This window comes from Marmota marmota, unplaced genomic scaffold, assembly GCF_001458135.2.
Source record: "Marmota marmota marmota unplaced genomic scaffold, marMar, whole genome shotgun sequence".
Taxonomy (NCBI): Eukaryota; Metazoa; Chordata; class Mammalia; order Rodentia; family Sciuridae; genus Marmota; species Marmota marmota.
Window position 1 is genome coordinate 5,924,732 of NW_026000316.1, and position 6,248 is coordinate 5,930,979.

Sequence of the window (6,248 nt, forward strand, 5' to 3'; positions counted from 1 at the left end):
GAAAGGGATTTAATTTCATTTTGCTATATATGGATTTCCAGTTTTCCCAGCATCATTTGGTGAAGAGGCTATCTTTTCTCCAATGTATATTAATTCCACCTTTGTCTAGTATGAAATAACTGTATTTATGTGAATTTCTCACTGTGTCTTCTATTCTGTAACATTGGTCTACATGTCTGTTTTGGTGCCAATACCATGCCATTTTTGTTACTATAGCTCTGTAGTATAGTTTAACATCTGGTATTGTGATGCCATCTGCTTCACTTTTCTTGCTAAGTATTGCTTTGGCTAGTCTGGGTCTCTTATTTTCCAAATGAATTTTATGACTGCTTCTTCTACTTCTATGAAAGAATGTCATTGGGATTTTAATAGGAATTACATTAAATATGTGCAACACTTTTGGCAGTATGGACATTTTGACAATGTTAATCCTGCCTATGTAAGACTATGGAAGATCTTTCCATCTTGTAAGGTCTTCTTCTATTTATTTCTTTAGAGTTCTGTAGTTTTCAGTATAGAAGTCTTTTACCTCTTTTGTTAGATTGATTCCCAAATATTTTTTGAGGCTATTGTGAATGGGGTAGTTTTCCTAATTTCTCTTTCAGTGGATTCATCACTAATGTATAGGAACATGTTTGATTTATGGGTGTTGATTTTATATTCTTCTACTTTGATGAATTCATTTATGAGTTCTCGAAGTTTCCTGGTGTAATTTTTTTGGTCTAATATATAAATATAGAATCATGTCATCAGCAAATAGGTATAGTTTGAGTTCTTCTTTTCCTATTCATATTCCTTTAATTTTTTTCTTCTAATTGCTCTGACTAGTGTTTCCAGGATGATGTTGAATAAAAGTGGTGAATGAGGGCTTCCTTGTCTTCTTCCCATTTTTAGAGGGAATGCTCTCGATTTTTATCCATTTAGAATGATGTTGGCCTTGGGTTTAACATATATAGCTTTTACAATATTGAGGTATGCTCCTACTAACCCTACTTTTCTAGGGTTTAGATCATGAAGGGGGTGCTGTATTCTGTCAAATGTCTTTTCTGCATCTATTGAGATGATCATGTGATTCTTGTTTTTAAGTCTATTGATGTGATGGATTACGTTTATTGATTTCTGTATGTTGAACCAACCTTGCATCCCTAGGATGACTCCTACTTGAACATGGTGCACTATTTTTTCATATGTTTTTGTATTCAATTTGCCAGAATTTTATTGAGAATTTTTGCATCTATGTTCATCAGGGATATTGGCCTGAAGTTTTCTTTCCTTGATGTGTCTTTATCTGGTTTTGACTAGCCTCATATAATGACTTTGGAAGAGTTCCCTTGTATTCTATTTCATGGATTAATTTGAGGCATATTGGTGTTAATTCTTCTTTGTAGGTCTTATAGAACTTGGCTGTGAATGAGTCTGGTCCTGGGCTTTTCTTGGTTGATATGCTTTTGATTACATCTTCTATTTCATCACTTGAAAGTGCTCTTTTCAAATTGTATATGTTCTCTTAATTCAGTATGGGTAGGTCATATGTCTATAAATTTGTTGATGAATTCAAGATTTTCTATTTTATTGGAGTATAAATTTTCAAAATATTTTCTGATTATCTTCTGTATTTCAGTAGTGTCCATGTGATATTTACATTTTCATCACAAATTTAAGTAATTTGAGTTTTCTCTTGTTTTTTAAGTCTATTGATGTGATATATTATGTTTATTGATTTCCATGTGTTGAACCAACCTTGCATTGCTGGGATGAACCCCACTTGATCGTGGTGCACTATCTTTTTCATCACAAATTTTAATAATTTGAGTTTTCTCTGTCTTTCTCTTCATTGGCATAGCTATGAATTTATCAATTTTGTTTATTTTCTGAAAGAACCACCTTTTTGTTTTATCAATTTTTAGAATGGTTTCTTCTGTTTCGAATTCATTGATTTCAGATCTGATTTTAATAATTTCCTATCTTCTACTGCTTTTGGCATTGATTTGTTCTTCTTTTTCTAGGGCTTTGAGATGTAATATTAGGGTATTTATTTGGCTATTTTCTTTTTTTAATATATGTCTTTATTTGTTAATGGACCTTAATTATTTTCCTTTATTTATTTATGGTGCTGAGAATCAAACACAGTACCTCACACATGCTAGGCAAGTGCTCTTACCACTGAGCCTCAACCACAGCCCCTATTTTCTATTGTTTTGATAAATTACCTCAATGCAATGGAGTTTCCTCTTATAATTTCCTTCATAGTGTCTCAGATTTTGATAATGTTATTCACTATTCTCATTTACTTCTACATAATTTTTAGATTTCATTCCTAATTTCTCCTGTTATCCATTTGTCATTCAATAGTGTATTATTTAGTCTCCAATTGTTAGAGTAACTTCTATTTTATCATTGATTTCTAATTCCATTCCATTCCATTATGATCTTATAGAACACAAAGTATTATCTCTATTTTTTTTGTATTTGCCAAGAGCTGCTTTATGGCATAAGATATGGTCTGCTTTACAGAAGAATCCATTTGCTGTTGAGAAGAAAGTTTATTCAATCATTGATGGATGAAATACTCTCTATATATCTGTTAAGTCTAAATTATTGACTGTATTATTTCTATAGTTTCTTTGTTTACTTTTTGTGTGGAGGATCTATCCAGTGGTGAGAGAGGTGTGTTAAAGTCACTCAATATTATTGTTTTATGGTCTATTAGATTCTTGAAATTGAGAAGGGTTTGTTTGATGTACCTAGATGCTCCATTGTTTGGGGCATATGTATGTTTACAATTGTTATGTCTTTTTGATATATAATTCCCTTAAGCTCTATGAAATTTCTTCCTTTCTGATTAACCTTGGCTTGGAGTCCAGTTTATCTGGTATGAGGATGTAAACCCATGCTTCTTCTTGTTTTTTTTTTTTAAGAGTAGAAAGTAGAAGCTTTATTAAGGACAGCAGAAAAGACTTCTCCCCAGAAGAAGAAGGGGATTCAAAAGGTGGAATCTGTGGAAGGGCAAGATCTTCCCTCTTTTATAGCTAAGGTCTACTTTCAGCTTTCCCACATTCCTGTCTCATTCCTGTCCTTTGTTCTGTTATCTTGTAGTGATGGAATGTAGGTGGGAAGGCCCAAAGGATGGGGGACAGGTGGGCTGAAGGAGTAATCTGGGCAGGGACAGTTGCTTCATTAACATTTCCTTGGGATGAGCTCTGGGCCTTGGGGACATTTTCAATTCCCCTTTTCCTGGACTCCATTCTCAATATGGCCTTCATTCTTGATTTTACTCAATGTTAGACCCAATTTACCTAACTACACTAACTACCTATCTTTAAATCTGGCTTCATTCCCCCCCTCTAATTTTGGGAACTCCTTACTGCTGTAAGGAAAGGGGGGCAATGACCATTCTGGCTTCTTCAAGCTGAAAGAGGGCGGTGTTGAGAAAGCAGTTTTGGAGTCCCCCTTTTTAAAAATCGGGTCTATCGATAGAAGTCCGATTGAGAACTAACAGGCTAGAGGGCCATTTGAGTAATGGGTGGTCTATAAGAGAAATAAGAAGATATTAGTACTAGAACTAGATTAATGCAGCAGTAAATGCCACAGCATAGGAATATGCCAACAAGTATGATGAAAATGACAGATTAACAATGTTTTCCACCAGGAAGTACCAGAGAACCAAGAGCCAAGATATTGTTCCCATGACAAGGTTGGCCAGGACATGGCTTCTATCTGAGCATGTAAATCTTTAAGGATATTTGTCACATTGCCAGAATTGTCAGGGATGTAAAAACAACATTCAGTTTTAATAATGGCACAAGTACCTCCTTGAGCTGCAGTGAGGACATCTAAAGCCATCCGGTTTTGTAAGATGGCTTTCCTCATAAGTGTTATTTCAGTGTTAAGGAGAGAGATACTTTCCTCAACATCATGGAGGGTAGTTTGAGTATAAATGTTTAAAGTCTCTACATGCCATATTACATCTTCTAAACCAATTTGTGGGATAAACAGTGAAGCTAGATGATCATACCAACGAAACACTGATCGTCCCCATCTATGTTTGAGATTGGGGAGGTTTGCTAGCTGCTTTATATTTGGGGTCCATCTCCCCTGCATCCAGGGGTACCCAATAGTACATCTCCCTATCTAGCCTGGGGGAAGCCAGGGCTATAGGTTAGTTCCACATATCCATTGAGTCCCATTGGGTGCTGGCCAAATAATTTTAGGTCTAGAGAGCCAATCTGTTCCAAACCAATCATTGGCTTGTAAAATTATAATTTGTTGGCATGCAACTCTGGGGTCCATCCTAACTCTCGAGTAGCAATAAGCCATGTGTCATAGGTATGGTTTCATGTTTTTTGGCGCTTCTTGGTTTAAATGCCCAATAGTGGGAGTGAGCCATAAATCTCCGTCCCAAATTTGATAGTAACCTTCTTTATATCTGTGACATGTTGATGATGAGGATGGTGGAAGGAGAGAATTAGATGGGCCTATATGGGATTTAACAGTGGTAGAAGTCTGAAGGTTGGTCTGTTTTAAAGTGAAAATCTTTCCATGACCAGGTTGTGATAAAATTTCATTTATAGGCCATAAATTAACTTTGGCATGAGAGGCATTTTGTAAAGAGGGTCTTTCTTTCTTTTGTTCAACATTAAGGATTCGATAATTTATCCAATCATTTCCTTGTAAGGGGGATACCCACCAAGGCAATCCAGAAGTACTGGAAAGGGGTAATAGTCCACATATCCAGCAATTATCTTTTTGTAACCTAGTGGCATATTGTTGGGCCCACATTAGAAAAGAGTTAGTCTTGATGGATCTGTTCTGGTTCCCATATCAGGGAAGTTGTTCCTTGGTGTAGTGTCTCTTTGAGGAGGCTATAAAGAGGGTTAAATATCTCCCCATATCCAGGGATCCAAAGCCTACAGTATCCAGTTATCCCTAGGAAGCCTCTAAGTTGTCTTATGGTTTGAGGTAGAGGATATTGTCCTATAGGGGTTATTCTTTCTGGTCCTAGCTTGAGAGTTCCTTGAGACAGCTGTAATCCTAAATATTGAACTTGTTTTTGGTACAATTGAGCTTTTTTTTCTTTGAGACTTTATAACCCTTATCGGCTAAGAAGTTGAAAAGTTCTTTAGTAGCTTCCTGACATCCCTTTTGAGTAGAGGCACACAAAAGTATGTCATCCACATATTGTAGGACAGTCAGAGAGGTTTTAATCTCTGAACTCTGTTAAATCCTTAGCTAGGGTTTGGCCAAACAAATGAGGGCTATCTCTTAACCCTTGGGGCAATACTGTCCAAGTTAGTTGAGATCTGCTATCTGGTTCTTCAAAGGCAAACAGATATTGTGATTGGGAGTCCAAGGGTATACAGAAAAATGTATCCTTTAAATCTAAAGCAGCAGCTGCTGGAATCTCAGATAACAGAGTGTATGGATTAGGAACTACAGGGGGAGAGGAACAACTGCTTTGTCAATTATTCTCAGGTCCTGAACTAGTCCCCATTCCCCATTGGGTTTCTGAATTCCTAAAATGGGTAAGTTACATGGGCTGTTGCAGAGCACTAAAAGTTTCTGTCTTTTGAGGTTCTGAATGATGTTCAATAAGCCCTTTTTTTGCCTCTGGGCATAGGGGATATTGTCTCTGATGTGGAAAGACAGAAGGATCTTTTAAGACTATTTTGATTGGAACTGAACTTTTTGCCTGTCCAATCTTGCCTTCAGTAGCCCACACTTCAGGGTTTATATTACATTCTAATAAAGGCAAACATAATGGTCCTCGTGGTCCCAAATTCATTGTAATGGACTCTGAAGTTTTGAAAGTAAGTCTCTTCCCAATAAAGGGGTAGGACATTCTGGGACTATCAGAAATACATGAGAAAATATCATCCCGTCCCACTCACAACTCAGTGGGAGGAGTAAACTTTCTGGTAATAGGCAGTCCAGACACTCCTTGTAATGTTATAGTATTAGAGGAAAGAGTTCCGGGGTAAGAAGTGAGCACAGAATAACTGGCACCAATGTCTAAGAGGAAGTTGATCTCTTGGCTCCCTAAGGAGAAGCATACCTGGGGCTCACAGGGCTCACATGTGATGATAGGAGTTACGGGAGCCAGAATTGAGCCTGGGCCCCATCAGGCCTGTGTGGAGGAGTCTGGTTTCAAGGACCTATGCCCCTGAGGACAGTCACTCTTCCAGTGATTACCTTGACATTTAGGGCAGGGCTTTTTGGGTGGTATCTTGGCTATTGGGCAATCCCGTTTG